The sequence below is a fragment of the Myodes glareolus genome, chromosome 7 (assembly GCF_982192425.1).
Source record: "Myodes glareolus chromosome 7, mMyoGla1.1, whole genome shotgun sequence".
NCBI lineage: Eukaryota > Metazoa > Chordata > Mammalia > Rodentia > Cricetidae > Myodes > Myodes glareolus.
In genome coordinates this window covers 62,042,125-62,059,382 of record NC_142032.1, presented here as the reverse complement: position 1 = coordinate 62,059,382, position 17,258 = coordinate 62,042,125, and the positions used below count along the sequence as shown (strand labels likewise).

General features: G+C 45.7%; 1 protein-coding gene across 2 annotated transcripts in view; it reads right to left on the bottom strand.

The window, feature by feature from the left end:
• The window catches only part of Mob2 (MOB kinase activator 2), a 57,450-nt gene that overhangs the window by 20,713 nt on the left and 19,479 nt on the right, over positions 1-17,258 (bottom strand). Inside the window, exon 1 of one of the 2 annotated variants that reach the window (XM_048458005.3) lies at positions 2,825-2,933. The exons of the other annotated variant lie outside the window; for it this stretch is intronic. The gene's annotated coding sequence lies outside the window, so the exon portion shown is untranslated. Of the gene's footprint in view, positions 1-2,824; positions 2,934-17,258 lie in introns of those variants that run through there. 2 annotated transcript variants of the gene reach the window in all.

Sequence of the window (17,258 nt, the reverse complement as noted above, 5' to 3'; positions counted from 1 at the left end):
TGAGATCCACCTGCTTCAGCTTCCCAAGTGCTGGGATTAAAGGTGTGAGCCAACTCCACCCACCTCCTTTTTATTTTTATTACTTTATTTGTATAGGTGTTTGTATGCATGTCTGTACCACATGTATATCTGTACCCAGGGAGGCCAGAAGGCATAGGATTCCCTGGATGGTTGTGAGCTGCCTTGTAGGTGTTGGAAACCAAACTCCAGTACTCTGGAAGAGCAGATAGTGCTTGTAACCACTGAGCCATTTCTCCAGCTTCACATCAATCGCCTTTTTGCTAGCTGAAGTCCAAGGTATCATAGGGCATCACATGGCAAGAGATGGGGGGGGGGAGATGTGGGGAGTATGTCTGTGTGGCTTCTACTCATTTGGTCAGGGTTCCAGTCTGAGAGATTTCTCTATCCCTACTCACCTAATGAAGCTCCTGCCTCTGAACACCATGGTAAGAATCAGTCTCCACTGATGACTGACTTACAGTGGAGATTAAAGTCAACATATAGGCTCTGGGGGGCATACTCAAATCATATCCAGACCACAGCAGCACCTATCAGCATAGCTAAAACAAAGTGCTAACATGGAGGAAGTAGATTCCTTAACCATTATTGGAGGAAATCCAAAATGGCAAACTAGTCTAGCAACAATTCAAATGTATTTTAAAAAGTTAAACATAAAATTACCTTGTGACTCAACCACTTCTCTCCTGGGCATGTGATCTAGAGAAAGAAAAACTATGACAGAACAAAGGTATGAAATCATTCAGTGGAGAAAGGAATGTGTTGGTAAGAAACAGTGGTAAGCCCTACCTCACACCCAGATGCATCAGAGAACTAAAAAGAAACAAAGCTTAACAATTAGTGACTTTGCCAAGCTCAGAACAGGCAAAGCTTTTCCAAAATACAAATAATACTAAATTAAAAGGAGAAAAAAAGAATCTCACCAACATTTAAACAGACACAAACTTCTTTTTTAAAGTTTGTATGAAATGAATGAACTTGGGGTGGTAGTCTGAATAGGAACGGCCCACACAGACTCATGTGTTTGTATGAAATAAATGGACTTGGGGTGGTGATCTGAGCAGGTGTGGGCCCCATAGACTCAGGTGTTAGAATGCTTGGCCCAGCAGGAGGGACACTATTAGGAGGTGTGGCCTTATTGGAGGAAGTGTGTCACTGTGGGGTGGGTTTTGAGGTCTAAGAAGCTCAAGTCTAGCCAGTGTGTCTCAATCTCCTGCTGCCTATTGATCAAGATGTAGAACTCTCAGCTCCTTCTCCAAAACCATTTCTGCCGCATGCTGCCATGCTTCTCGCCACGACGATAATGGACTAAACCTCTGAAACTATAAGCCAGCCCCAAGTAAATGTTTTCCTTTCTAAGAGTTGCCATAATCTGGTCTCTTCACAGCAATAGAACCCTAACTTGGAGATGGAAAGACAGTTCAATTGTTAAGAGCACTGGTTGCTCTTCTAGAAGACCTGAGTTGTATTCATAGAATTCATATGGCAGCTCACAACTATCTGAAATTCATTTCTAGGGCATCTGATACCCTTTTCTGTTCTTCGCTGGTACCAGGCACACACAAGGCACACAGATAAACATGCAGGCAAAACATACATACACATAAAAGCTGAACATAGTAGTTATCATAGGTTGCATTACTTAACAAAAGACTCTTATTTGCACTAAGTATAGAAGTCCTGTAACTCAATGATTTAAAGAAAAGACAATCCTGTTTTCAAGAGTTAAAGACTAAAAAGACATATAATAGACAATCCCACAGTCTTTTGGTTAATTTTATGTTAACTTGGCACAAACTGGGATCATCTGAGAAGAGGAAATCTTAACCTAGAAAATTAGACATCTTCTGTAGGCAAGTCTGTAGGACATTTACTTGATTGATAATTGATAAGAGAGGACTAAGACCACTGTGGGTGGTGCCATCCTGGATAGTATAAGTAGGTTGCGCAAGCTATGGTGAGCAAACTGGTAAGCAGTACTCCTCTATGGCTTCTGCACCCATTCCTGCCTCCAGATTCTTGCCTTGATTTCCTTCCTTGACTTCCCTGGATGAACAGACTATAAGATGTAAGATGAAAATTAAATTCTTTCCTCTCCAAGTCGTTTTTGGTCACAATATTTTATCACAGCAATAGAAACCCTAACTAAGACAAAGGCTGCTATGCATAAGAGTGCTTAGCAGGGCTGGTTGCTGGGAACTGCATGCTACCTGAGACAGAATGGCTTAAGCCAAATAGAATGCAAATGTATGACAAGGTAGTAAAGGAGGAAGACAACCAGAGAAGGAACACCACATTGGTGGGGACAGGAAGCAGAATGAGCAAACTGGAAAGCAATTGGCAGCTTCTTTTAAAGTTATACCAAGCCAGGAAGTAGTGCTACAGCTACACACTAACCCAAGAGAAAACATAAATGTCCATATAAAGGTTCTGGCAAGAACATGGCAGCAGCTAAAAAGCAGAAGCCTTGCTCTAAAAGGTGGAGTGAGGCCTGCTACTGGAATGTCACTGCCCATGACCAGCAAGGTTCTGTTACAGAGCTAGTGCAAACCAGGTACAGATGGTATGATTCTGAGCATGTGACCAGGAAGTGCAGCAGACATTTGGCTGAAGTTGTGGGAGCACTGTAGCATCTCTGCACTGGAGACACAAACTCAAGGAGAATGTTTCTGGTGTCAAAACCCAGCTTTTCTCTGCTACTAAACAGCTCAGCATATTCACATCAAAGAAAGCAAGGGCTTAGGAACCACAGCACCTTGATCCTGTCTGCTGCCAGAAGTTACATAGGGTCAGATCTGGAGAGTACCTTCTATAGTCCCAGCCTTGTGCAGACACCAGCACTCCTCAGGCACATCTGTCCTGTCAGAAAAGAGACTCTATGGCAGGGGCCTTATGTCCATTACAGCCCCAGTACCTAGAATAGAGCACCAGTAGGGAATCAATATTTGGCAAGAAATGAAAGAAATTATAAATTAGTATCATAGTCAGAAAATATTTTTGTTTTTCGAGACAGGGTTTCTATATGTCTGTCAGGCTGGCTGTCCTGAAATTCACTATGAAGACTAGGCTGTCCTCAAACTCAGAGATCCACCTACCTAGGATTAAAGGCGTGCACCACTACGCCTGGTTCAGAAAATTAATTCTTTTTTTGGTGTGTGTGTGGGGGGGAGAAAATTAATTCTTACAGCACAGAGAAGACAAGGGCAAGTCAGGGAGTCAAACCACAGTGAGTCAAATGAGCCTGCCTCCCCTGCTTCAATGTGTTTTCAGTCCATGAGGTCTGAATCAACTCCATGCTCCATTCTTGCAGTTCCCTGATGGCATCTAGAACAGTTCTGAGAGTCTCAGGCTGATGTGGTTAGGTACAAAGCTCTAATTATAGACAGGAATGGAGAAAGGGCGGCCTTTTTCAAGACAGTAACCTCTGTGACATATATGGTTGACTGGACTGGGATGCCCACAGAGACCCAGATTAAGGGGTACTATATCCCTAAACTAGCCACACTGCTATCTGGGAAAAGCTGACCTTAGAAGTCATGTGTTTGTTCCCTATGAAATTTGTGGCATTGTACCAATGGCTGTGTTAAGGGGACAGAAGAAAGTCTATAAAAAAGTAGAATTAAAAAAGAAGAAAAAGAAAAAGAAAAAAAGAAAAAGTAGGATTTAACCCACTCAAGGACCACTCCAGTAAGGTGGGCACTGTGGCTGATCCTCTGCAAACCACAGGCTTAGCTGCCCTCCCAAACACTCACCTGGAGCCACACCTTAGCTCCTCAGTCATAAACACTTCCCCAGGGAGTCTCTTCACTTCTGTGATCTGTCTCTGACCCCACAGTGCCTGTTATGTTGACAGATTAATTCTGTGCTCCCTTCCGTGCAAACCAGAATCACCAGGATAGCATTCAGTTATAACAATGATACTATACCAGTGATTCAGTAGAGACAACGGAACTGAACTTTATAACTGATGGCAACTGTGGTTAGTAACAGAGAAATGCAAGACTCGTGGTGCTCAGCTCACAGCTCCTGCCATTCATCCTTGCTCTCTTTCATTCCCTTATTACACATACACACATGCATGCAAGCAAATATACCCCTTCCCAACACACACAGCCACACACACACAAACCCTTACCCTCTGGACAAGTGGTGAAGCTGTTATGCACTAGTCTGGAGCTGGGTATAGAAGACATAGCTGTTTTCCAAAGCAAAATCTCTAGTGCAGGTTAAATACACCCCATAAAGCAAACATCTCAGAAAGGCAAAACTGAGAGGCAAGTGAGTCTCCTGCCACTTTTCAGGGTTTCACCACACACATAATGAAGGTACTTAGTAGAGCTGAAATGTTTCTTGAGGCAGCCAAGATAATGGGACAGAAAACATGGAGATATCTCTTTGCTGTGGCCACTCAGAAAAAGGCTCCCAGGGTTCTATTGCCAGGATACTGTAGCTGGCAGACACATGGCTTTACACAGCCAGCCAACACCCTCAGGCCCAGGCTAGAAGGCCCATTTCATAGAACAGTCTGTTCTCTGGTCCCACAAGCAGGAGCAGGGGTGGGACTACTAGAGGGAAGAATGTCTAGTAGTCAGTGCTGAGATTAGTCTCAAAATAAGAACAATCACAAGACTCTGCAGACCCTGACATACAGAGTATCTTGCTAGCTATCTTGAAGTAGAAAGTCTTTCACTTGCTCCTGCTTTGGGGTTCGAAAGCATCTGAGTTCCTAAAGATGCTTCCAGAAATGAGCTTGTCATGGAACAGTACTAGCCCAGTCAGAGAACTCTAACCAGCAACACCTGGTGCCCAAGTACACAAGGCAAGAGGACAACACACAGTTCTCCATAGACTGAGGCAGGGCCTTGCATCATGAATGTAGAGTCCTTTGTGTGCGACATCTGGCTTTCCATCCTGTGCCCAGATCCCAGGTCCTTTTTTCAAAAGCTTAACCAGTTCAGGCTAGTTAGACTGGGCAATCAGCGTATACTGAAGGTTCAACTCTAACAGGCTTTTTTACACAAGCAAGTGGGAAAAGACCAGAGACAAAAGCCTTGAGAAGAAGAGTCAGAGGAGGGGTAAAGAGGAAAGTTTGCATATAGGGAAGGAACCTCCAGAGACTGAGGTGAGGTGAAAGACTCAGAAAGCCCCTGTAGGATATAATCAGGAAAGCAGAGGTTTCACTGGTACTATGGGGCAAAGCTAGACAGGCCCTGAGTGAGAGGCAGAAGGATCAAGAGATCCAAGGACACTCAGACATCCTAGATAATCACACAGTAGAAACATTATTGCAATAAATAAATAAATAAATAAATAAATTAAAAAAAATGGGAGGAGGTGGAAATTTAAAAAAAAAAATTACTGCAGCCTGGCAGTGGTGGTGCATGTCTTTAATCCCAACACTTGGGAGGCAGATCTTTGTGAGTTCAAGGGCAGCCTGGTCTACAAAAGCGAGTTCCAGGACATGCTCCAAAGTTACACAAAGAAACCCTGTCTTGAAAAACAAAAACAAATAAACAAACAAACAAAAAACCAGAAACATTATTACCTCAGGTGACATCCCGATGTAGAGGCATCAGCCCTTGGCTTTAGCCTTGTCTCCCCTGGCTCCACAAGAGATGGAGACAGACCTGCACCTGTCAGCTAAGCAATGCCCCAGGGAGCTTTCTCCTGAGACTCAGGGCTTAGCATCCAGATGACTGTTGTTCTTGCATGAGTAACCAACAAGCAGATGTAATCATAAAGTATTTCCACACTGCAGATTCAGGTGCAGCAGATGCCCACGTGAAACCCCTACCCACAGAAGAGGTGTCCATAAGTAAGTACCCTCATATTCACACCTGCATTCAGCTTGTACACCTGAGGCAACATCCTGATTGAGAAGCTCCTGGGTCCACTTTGGCCAGGAGCACAGATTCCAAAACAAAGTTGTCATCTCAGTGCCCTGCTTTCCCTAAGCAAAGCAAATGTGGCCTCCAGACATATTGCGCCCACTAGGCACGCAACCTTACCCTGGAAAAAGCAGAGGCACATCATGCCCCAGTCTGCTGGGAACACACCTGGCCAGGCTGAAAGAGTGGTGTTTCATAGAAATCCAGTGACCAACAGCAGTAGTCTATTATCCTCTGCACAGATATGGAGAGCCTGCAAAGGACTGGAGGCAACTCCCAGGCAGTGCAACCAGAGAGCCAAGGCTGGGCAGAAGGAACACAGCCTGCCCACTGTCAGAGAGTAAGAGCTCCTGGGTGTGTGTTTGGGGGCGGGGGGAGTACATTGTCCCAGGCTCCTGGCAAGCACTCCTCCCAGATCCTCCAGAACCCAGGACAGCGAGAATCTCTGTTCCGGAAATGCAGTCTTTTCTTGGTATGCCACAAGATTCAAAACCACAATGGTGGCTGTACCTCTCCTACTGGAGAAGGAGGGCTCTCTAAGACTCCCCCCGCCCAAGTCTTCTCTATGCCTCCAACTTCACCTGCATGCAAGTATCTCATCTACCCTATGTGACTACACTAAGAGATTCTGGGTAGCAGAAAACCATCCCACTAAGGAGTTTGAACCTGTCAGCTCTCTTAGGGGGAATGGGTAGCCTGAGTAAATGGAAGGGCGGAAGTAGCCAATATGACCACAGCAGAAACTGTAGACTCCCATGGAACTTCAGGATATAGGGCTTCACACCTGCTATGCTTGATGGTATTCTTTACATAGAGGCTCCTAGGTTAGACCCAAACCCTGCTGCCAACTAGTTGCTAATCCCTGAGTAACTCAGGCTGGACTGGGTAGGAAAGAACTACTCTGTGCAGGGGTCAGGCGAGGACACCAAGCACTTGCTTTCTGACAACTTTATACAAACTACAGGGTGAAATTCTAGGACAGGCCACTCCTTGGGACTACTTCATGTGCCAGGCAGCACAAGAATTGACATAAGACTGAAGAGATGGCTTAGCAGGTAAGAATACTTGTTGATCTTAAGGACCTAAGTTCAATTCCCAGTACCAATATGGTAGCTCACAGCTGCCTGTAACTCTAGTTCCAGGGAGATCCAATGCCCTGTGCTTCTGGGCACCAGGCATACCAATGATGGAGAAATATATATATGAGGAAAAAGTCATATATACATATTAAAATAAATCTAAAAAATAATTTTAAAACTCAGCTACATCTCATCAAGAAAGAAAGAAAGAAAGAAAGAAAGAAAGAAAGAAAGAAAAGAAGGAAAGAAGAAATGAGCACAAACATATTAGCTCCCACCAAAGCCCTCCAGGCTACTAGAAGAGTGGAGAGCTCACATGAGACCCCTGGAAAGTGGATAGACTGCTTTCCTCTCAAGACTGGCCTTGGTAGAAAAAAAATTGAAGTCACTGAAAAATAACCAATGGGGAAAGCTGTCCTCTTTTCAGAGCAAACATGCACTGCCTATACACTTAGGTCCCAGGCCCCCCAGATGGCTTCTGATGATAGCAGACACCTGGAAGGGGGTGTTCAGCAAGATTGCCCAGGAAGGAGCTGCTCACACCAAATGAGAAGACTCTATCTAACATCTGACCTAAAGAGGAAGTGTGAGGACTCTGACACGGTCGGCAGTCTTATAGACATTGTACAACCACTGACTCCAAGGTTCAGGAAGGAAAATTGGAAATTGGGGACAAAGATCTTCTTTTTCTTTGACCAATAACAGTTGACATAGAGCTAGCACTGAAGAGGAACCTCTGCCAGTCAGAAATGCATGTACAGCTTCCTTCCATCTTTCTAACCCAATAAGAACATCAGAGCGGGTATTTCCATACCCACAATAGGTGTTTAAAAAAAAGACCCACGGCCTGGTGGTGGGTGGTGGCGCATGCCTTTAATCCTAGCACTCAGAAGGCAGAGGCAGGCAGATCTCTGAGTTTGAGGACAGCCTGGTCTACAGAGTAAGTTCCAGGACAACTAGTGCTACACAGAGAAACCCTGTCTCAGAAAAACAAAACAAAAAGAAACACACAGACCTCTTGTCCTAGTTTCCTGTCCTGTTGCTGTGATAAAATACTGGACAAAAACAACTTTACAGCATGTGGTGTCAAAGAAAATGGCCTCCAAAGAGAGTGGCACTATTGGGAGGTGTGGCTATGTCGCAGTAAGTATGGCCTTGTTGGAGAAAGTGTGTCACTGTAGGGGTAGACTTTGAGGTCTCTTATATGGTCAAGCCATGCCCAATGCCCCAGACCACTTCCTGTTGCCTACAGGTCAAGATCGGCTCCTTCTCCAGCATCATGGTAATGGACTGGACCCCTTAGAATTTCGGAAGTAACACCAATTAAATATTTTCTTTTATAAGAGTTGCTGTGGTCATGGTATCTCTTACAGCAACAGAAATCCTAACTAAGACACAGGAGAAAGGGTTTATTTGGCTTACCTGGTTACAGTCCATCATTGTGGAGGAAGTCAAATCACCTAGTCATATCCAGTAAAGAACAGAGAGACCAAATATACGCACTATTAACTGGCTAGTTCACTTTCTCCATTCTGACACAGTCCAGGATCCAAACCCAAGGAATGGGCTGCCCACCATCCACAGTAGGAAATGGTCTGCTCACCTCAACTAAGATAATCAAAATAATCCCCTACAGATCTGCTCATGGGCCACCCTGATCTAGAGAACCCCTCACTTGACTCTCTTTCCAAGTGAATCTAGATTGTTTCAAGTAGACAGTTACAACTATCACACACCCGATTTCTCAAATTCCTAACACACAGAATAGGGCAGTTGACACATGTCCATGGCAGGCCTCCAACCATCTGGAGAAGTAGTGGTGTTTTAACTCTAATCAACCAGTCCCAAAATATTTTTTTTTCTCAAGTGTTGTCTAACAGAACATGATCTAGTTCACCTTTCTTCCACATGGTGTTCAGGGAGGGCTATACATGACAAAGCTATATGCAAAGCTGTACTCATGCCCGTGTGTACATCCATGTGTGTCCTTCCCTCTCGGGCTCTTGACATGTCACAGAGCAAGGTCAGGACCCCAAGTTATTTTGCTCTGAGGGCTTTGTGGAGGCTCCCTCAGAACTGAGGCTGACTCTGAACCATTTTCTCTCAAGTGTTCTCCTCACTACAGTCACACACTCAGGAGTTGCACACTATCTGCCCTGCCCCATCACCCCATCAGTAAGGCCCAAGAGGAAGTATATCACCTGCTTCATCCTGACTACCCCCAACACCTACAGTAACCATGGGAATGAGGTGGTGTCATGAGTGTATAAACTGTGCTGCTGACCAATTTCCTCATTCAGCTTTTTACACAGTGGCACTCTGGACACGCTCTTACTTCTGACCCCCATGTGCATGACTGTCTAGACTTCTGCCAACTTCCCTGCTAAAGAGAACTCACCACTGACAGCGTCAATGGGCAAATTTTGTTGGTCTATTTTTTCATTTGTGTACAACTGACACAAGAAGCACAAGGCTCCAGACCAATGGATATGGTCAGTTAACCCATACAGAGAGAAGAGCACCTCAACATACCTCCCAGTTGGCTTACAGCAACCACGGGCATAAAGTGCAAAATAAGCACCAACTGCACAGCCCAAGCTGAGGCATCAAAACCAAGACAACCTAGAAGTCTCTTTCTATGACATTTTAGCAAAAACAAATGAAGTACTGAAGGCAGGTGGGCAGTGGCTGAGGGTGAAGCTAGAGATGGTTCCAGAAGTTCTTACTACTCTATATTGTCTTCTGGGGTGTGGCTCATGGCTACATGGGTTTGTCAGTGTGTGTGCCCAAGCATATGCCTTAATTTGCAGCCTGCGAGTCATCATGTCATACCATGATGATAAATGGACTCTTTGAAAACGTAAGCCACCCCAATTAAATGTCTTTCCTTTATAAGAGTTGCCTGGTCAAGGTGTCTCTTCACAGCAACAGAAACCCTAACTAAGACACCCTCCATTGTAAACATGCCCCAGGGGGTGGATGGGACACTAACACTAACACTCAAAACAATAGAGCTAGCTCCTGAGTGAGAAGTCACTGTCCCACTGATGGACATGGCCCAGAAGCAACCTAAGAAAAGCCTCAACTGTTTACTAACATCCTAAAAGTCACAAGAAGAGGAGCTGCCATTCAGGCTGGAGGGAGACACAGGGAGAGCTTTTAGAACTAGCTTACTTACCAGTATCTTGTACCAGAGAAGAGGAAACTGTCTGAGGTGGAGGTTGGGTAGTTAATGCTCCCTTACACTTGGATCTGACCCAGCCTTACAATCCAAGGGTGTTCTACACCATTTTCTATACTGGCACTGTAAGCACTGAAGCCTTTATCCTTGACGACCTCCAAGGAGACAAGTGCACAACCATGTGGCCAGAGTGATGCTCCTGTGCCAGGACTCCAAAGTCCTTCACCAGGAATCTTGTGCTTGACTCAGGAGACAAATGACTACTACTCAAATGAGATATTCTGCTCCTTCTCTGACCTACAGAGGAGGAATTGCTATGAGCTCTACCCTTTTAAACCCACCACTGTTCCCACAAGCCAGTCAGTGATGCTGGAACTCAGCACCTATTTCTTCTCATGTTGAACTGAGAAATACAAGGACAGGGACATCCTTTCCCAAGTCAGGAGGAGTCTCCCTTCCACAGTTGTCAACCTGGGACCTGGACAGGCTAGACCAATGTAAAATATAGAAAGGAGTAGGCAACAAGCCAGGGTACCTCAGCTCCAAGAGGAAGCCAAGTGGAACCCCCTATGTGCCTTGCAAACTGACACAACTCAGCCAGAAGAAATTAGGAAGAGTCCCACCTTCAAGGCAGCAAGCAGAGAACTCACAGGGTCCAAGTTAGAGGCCAAACACCCTCCTAAAGATGAGGCACTGATTGTGAGGAAGTAGCTGCCAAGTAAGGCTGGAAAGAAAGTACTGCCTGGCACAATCAAGAGGGAAGAGGAGGAAGGCCAGAATTCTAGGACGAATTTAGAAGGTAGAGAAATGCACCACCATGCTACCCAAATCCTTCTGTTTCAAGCTCATGTCCCACCAAAACTGGAAAATTAAAGAGGCTATTGGAGGCTACAGTCATCCTGTCTGGCCTAGCTACTGTACCAACAAAAGGGCAGGGGTGTTAAGAGGCTTCCACATCTCTTCCTCTCTGATGCCCTACTTCACAGACATGGCAAGTGGGAAGGAGGTCTAGAATGGAAGGAAGATTTGTGTTCATGGCTAAAGCATGCCCTATACTGGAGAGGCACAGAACCGGCTCTAGGCTCACCTGCAATCACAAGTGGGTTCTACACCCACTAAGCTGACTGCTCACTATTTCCAGGAGCTTGTAGGTTTTAAAGCAAAGTCCATTCACAGCAGGAAGACTGTAACATCCTGCCTATCACACACCCTTGGCATGTTACCAAGCAGTACAGGCCCTGAGCACAGGCAGCCAGGAAAGGGTGATGGCCAACCCTGCCAAGCTACTCCTCCCCGCCTGGTGGTATAAAAACCTTAGCTGCAAAATTTAGCCTGGCTCAGTACACGGGAAGGAGGCAGAGAGCCCAAGACGAAGGCAGTAGCTCTGGCACAACTGGCTAGATGGACAGAGCTGCTCAGAGCCTGCCAGGTGCCTGCTCCCTAAGTATTGAGTTATGAGGCCCCTCCAGCCCTGTCCTTCCACATTACATGCCAGGCAAGGAAGCCCCCACAGTGGCCTTACTGTAGTACTCAAACCAAACTGAAATACAGAAATACAGAGAAGTAGGACTTTCAGAGAGAAATACAGAGAAACTGCCTATCAGAGGAAAATGAAAGAGCACCTCCATGGAAAGATAAGAGGCATCTCCAGAAGGGAGTACAGAGATTCCAATGCAAAGGGTCCCATTGAGAACTGGTTACTGCCTTATCCCATCAGAAACATGACCCAGGCCCACTACTGCAGAAGTGCAGCTTCAATTACACAGTATGATATATACTCCTTCAAGGACTGTGCCTGGCCTATAGCTCTAAAGAGGAGTCACAAACCACCAAGTGGATTCTAAGATCTGAGAGATTAGCTCTGTACCTGGCACTGCCCTTTGTTATGTCACAAATACCAGGTGAGATGTCCAAGGAGAACCAGAAGGCCATGTCAGGGCTCTACCAGTCTTGGTCATTTTGTACAGAGAAAGACAGGGTAGACAGGAGGCTGGCCTCTAAAAAGACACAGGACACTGGTCCTTCACTGACCACCAGCTGCAGGTCACCAGACAGACAGGCTGTGTCCTCAAAGGCACATTCCTCTCTAATTAGAAATAGTGTTGTCTTTAAAGATGGAGGGAAGGCATTAGATGTGGGAGTTGCCTATGTTCTAAAAGTGAGAGGAACAGTAGGGCAGGTACCAGAGACTATCCTTCACATTCTTCAAGGAGGCAGCAACTGAGCTGAGAGGCTGTGGCTTCCAAGGGAGACTCTTGGCATACAGTACTTGTGGAAAGGGCCTGATAACACTACCAGCCAATTCACCAGCCAGTCATGATAGGGCAATTTAGCAGTCACCACCTCGCTGACCCTGGCCCATTCTTGGCCCTTGGCCAGATGGAGAAAGCCTTCTCAAAGCCAAGTTTGGTTAAGTCATTCTTGCATCTGTCTCCAAAGCCCACCTCGATCCTTTTCCTACTGATGTAATACACTAATACCTGGGTGGGAAATTTATAATAGGCTTATTCAGCTCTCCATTCCTGAGTCCAAGAAGCTGGCCTCTGGTGAGGGCCTCCATGCTATGGCATCCATTGCAGAAAGTAAAAGGGCAAAAATGACAGAAAACAAGCAGTATTGCCTATGCATTACTAACATTAGCATACTTAAACCAGAGCAGTGGCTATCTTGCTCTGACTCAGACTTCCAAAGGTCTCTAAGACCTACCAATATGCTAGCATTGACAGACTTTCTTCAAACCCCAGCATTTGCCATGCCCTCAGTTGAGAAGGCTCCCACTTCCATCCTGAAGGTCTCTATGACTCTTTCCAAGGTTACCCAGGTCCTTATACTGCCTGGTCTATACGTTATCACCTGCATCCTTGAGAAGGGCCCAAGAAGCAGGGGGACAATCCATAGGTTTAAATGTTTGCAAATCAACACCAAAGAGATGTCTACTCCACCCAAAAACTGCAATACAAGGAAGAAAAAATACACAAGTAGGGTGGGAAGAGCAAAAGGTCAACAAAAGAAAAGGGGAAACAACTAAAGACAATGGCTATCACTATCTTCCATTACATCAGGCCAGGAATTCCCTACCTAAAAGCCACCTCATAGAATAGTTCAGCATGCAAAACATGAAGACCCATGGACCAGAAAATCTGATTTTTAACAATTTATCACAAACATTCAAACCCAGAATGACTTACAAATAACAAGACTGAACAAAGCACTGATTACTGACTACAGAATGACATACCAGAAAGAGCAACATAGCCCTTCCCCTCACGAAGGCTAAAAGTCTGCTTTGTCACATATGTAATGAGGAGGCTGTGCCATCAGGAACATCCATCCCCACTCAGGTAGACTCTAAGGCATCTAGAGAAAACCTATTATACAGATTCCCATGGCAGGTGGGTTGGCTCCACACCTGCCCCACTTCCCAGTCAGCAAATAGACCTAAGGCAAAGGCTTTGCTCCAGGCCTATCCCATAATAAGTGCCACTACTGTGACCTTTAAAGTCAGGGTCTCCACCTTGTCCAAGTTCATGGACCATATCAGAGTCCTGGTTTAAGGTTTCAGAACTGACGTACTTGGGCTCTGATGTAGGGTACTTGCCTAGGTTGCACAAGGCCGTGGATCCCACCCCATACCCCAGTACAGGAAGGAAGGAAAGAAGGAAGAAAGGAAGGAAGGAAGGAAGGAAGGAAGGAAGGAAGGAAGGAAGGAAGGAAGGAAGGAAATAAAACAAAAATTCTGATATACTGCATAGTGATTTGCCCTAGTGACCAAGGACCAAGATTATAGCTCTGACACTCAAATGTGTTCTCTATCCACTTGGCGGGGCTGCCAATCATTCTCTCTCGAATACACACAGGGGAGGATGCAGCAAACCAGCACACTGTTGATGAGCAAACCCACCACAGGCTACTACTGTGTACCTATCTCATGTCCATCACACACAAAATCCTACAACCACTTTCGGGTAGGTTTGTGGTTCAAAAGTTCCCTCTTCCTCTGGTGCAGAGCCACCAGTCCCAATTCTGGTGGTAGCATGACTCAAACCCAGGGCACTCTGTGAGAGGGGGTAATAGCAGATCATAATCTTTAAGCGCGGTTGCTATCTAAATAGCATCAATGATGTATTAAACGGTAAGCCCTACCTCTGGGCTTCAGAAAAAGCCACCTAAATGCCATTCCCATGATGTGCCAAGGACTGTGCCTGCTTAACAGAGCCCAGAACTCAGGTAAGAACCAGACACAGATAGAATGGGCATGTTCTCCATGACTATCCTGACTGCTCTTGAGATGTAGGAGTGCTCTCAGGCATCCTGGAACCAAACAAAATATAAGCAAAGAGGGTGGTGGGTCAAAATAAACAAGGCCAAAGTGATCCAATGAGAATAATCTTTTTCACCCACTGAAATGTTAGAGATGAAAATACCAGTGTTACCCTAAGCTGGCACAAGTGAGTACTCAGACTCTCCCACCACTGCTGGGACAAGGTACAGGTCTTGGGGCCTGGCTCCTGAGTCACATGTGCACATGTGTAAAAACACACCTAATGGTATAGGCTGCTAGGTGCTGACTCCAATGCCAGGTCCACGTTTGGTATTGGATATGTTCTCACTATACAGAGCTTCCTTCAGCCTTCTCTCATTAACCCCACGGCAACTCAGGAGAGGCCACCAACCACATAGAAAAGTCACATTCTGGTAGTTAAGCCATAGAGTAACTGTTCTTTGTACTGAACAGGATCACTGTGGGGTCCTCAGTGATCAAGAGTGCCCTCTAGTGGAAACAAGGCCCAGCCTAGCCTGCCAGCAACTACATCCTGATGTGGTGGTGGGGTGACACATATACGGATGGGACACGCTGATATGTGGACAAATGGTCCTTTTCAATTGGCTTTGGTTGGTTCCACATGGGTCACCGTGGTCTGGTGTCCAGGGCCTACAATCCTTTAAGGCCTTCAAGGAACTGGAGACCACAGGCAGAAAAAAGAAGGTTGGGTTAACCTTGGATACTGCCTGAATGTTCTTCTGAAGTCCTCCGTGCAGGCCAGATGGGCTCTGTAAAACCAAACTTCCTGGGCTCATCAACCTCCGTGATTCACCTCCCCACTTGTTATGTGAGAACAAAATGGCTCAGGTGTGTTTAAGCGAGCAGAATACAGCATTTTTTTTTCTAGAAATCTGGCAACAGCTGGACACCCTTGGCTGGACCTGGAAATGAGAAGGCCATCAATACTTTTTCTGGACAGACTGAGGTAGTGTTTCAAATCTAACAGAACCCTTGCAGAGGGGACCTGTCTAGGCAACAACCTCTGAATAGTTACCTGAAGAAGAATCTGCCAGCTGCCAGACAGATGATGCCAAGGACTAGCTACATTGACAGGGCCATCCCTGTCCTATCCTCAAGGCAAGCCTAACCCAACAAGCCACCTCTGTCTCAGTAGTCAGTTCTGTTTGCAGAGGCACACACCTATGAAGCACTATGATCATCTGCTGGTTCTTATCTTCCATCTCTGCACCCTACTTCTGACCATTCATGCCTTCTTGGGTCCCATTTCTCTACCTTACCCCTGCTCATCTTACTCTTGCTTTAGGACAATGGCTTAGACCTATCCTATGCTCACTACCCAACTGACATCTCCCTGTCTAGGTATCTCAAGCCATACTGAACAACGAGAGGATGCCTCTACAGTAGGTGTGTAGAATGTGATCACAGCCCCCAACAAGCCACACTTAACACAGTGGACTTGCAAAAACACATACCTAATCATGCTGAACCTATGAAGTCTGTTGTTTTAGTGCTTGCCAACTTGTCTGAAGTCTCTCGCTGGTAGCCTTCACTTGTCTTAGAAAACAGTATCTAGCTTGTTTTCCTTCCTATACCTCCCAAGGTTCCCTGTTTCAGGTTTCCATTTTCAGGAAGGGTTAAGTGACAAGCCTTGATGATGTCTATCTACTACATGCATTACCTGCAACCCTGCAGCACCAAGCCAAAGCTTAAGAAACATTCTGGAACCACTTTGCAGATTGCAGAGAGCAGCAGGGACCTCGGGCAGGGCCAAGGAACACACACATGAGGGCTCTAGTACGCACTAGAGCTGAGCAGGAGATAACAAGGTGAGAGCCATAATAGGTGACCAAGAATGCTTACAGACATATGAACCTTAAACTGGCACTTCTGAAAGGCATTTAGGTCAGGACCTTCATTATGAAAGCTGGAAAACAGAGAGAAAAGACAACATGTACTTGACTTTCTTGGGGGCGCCAGGTCTACCTAGTGAGAAAAGCAGACAAAGGAAACATCCTGTGGCATTCAAAGACTTTACAGATCCTGGCAATGACCAGTGCCTGACAGCGTCACCATAACTGAGGAAGTGAAGGAGTCTGGGCTTTTGTCAAGATACCTATGGACAGTTTGCCCAAGCAAAGAGAAATATTGTGAAGGGCACAGTACAGATGACAGTCACACAGCAAAACCAGTTTCCTCAACAGAAAAGTACAAAGAATGTGCTCCTACAGCTCATATGGCACCTGGCAACACCAACAGAGCCACCCATGGGATTTATCTGGGTTTCAGAGTGAAGAGAGGCAAGAAGGGAGTGAACATGGGAGGGAGGGATGAGTAAGAGAAGGAAAGAAAAAGGAGTGAAAAGCTGGAAGAAGGAAAGGAAAGGGACAGACATGTGTGAGGTTCTTAGGAAGAAGTGGACACTGAGAGAAGACCCCCTGTGACTAGAGTGATGGCATACACCTTCAACCCCAGCATTCAGGAGGCAGAGACGAGGATTAGGAGTTATAAGTCAAGCTGGGTGACAAATTGAGACCCTATCTTAAAACAAAACAGAAATAAAACCACTCTTCATCTTTCAGAGATGTACAATGAAATCCTTACACGAGAATACTAAGACTTCAATATGTTTCAGCAAAGGGTTGGGAGAATATACAGCTCAGTGGTAAAGTACCTGGCCATATTGTGAGGTCCTGAGTTTGCTTCCCAGCACCACATACAGAAATAACGTGCATCAAAAGCTTGGACAGGAAGAGACAACTACAGACAGCAGAGCAGGAACTGGGCCACAAGCTGATGTCATCAACACC